The following is a 290-nucleotide window of genomic DNA, read 5'->3' on the forward strand; positions in this document are numbered from 1 at the left end:
TGCATGGAATCAGAAAATTAGTGTTACATTCTTCTAAGACAAAATCTTGTGAAATTACTACAAACACTTCTAAAATCATATTATCCCCCCTCCTGCCCCCTCCTCTCTCCCCAAGACATGTGATTATGTAATTAAGCCCTCGCTGATAAAAAAGAACAAGAAAAAACGCTCATTATAATAAGCTAGAGGGACCGAGAAACACCATTAGCACGGGAGAAGCAGAGATGGAAAGGCGGCGAAAGAGACGAAGCAATCAAGAGGAGGCGCCATTAGGAAACCCTCCGACGTCC

This window comes from Penaeus monodon, chromosome 24 (genome assembly GCF_015228065.2).
Source record: "Penaeus monodon isolate SGIC_2016 chromosome 24, NSTDA_Pmon_1, whole genome shotgun sequence".
Lineage (NCBI taxonomy): Eukaryota > Metazoa > Arthropoda > Malacostraca > Decapoda > Penaeidae > Penaeus > Penaeus monodon.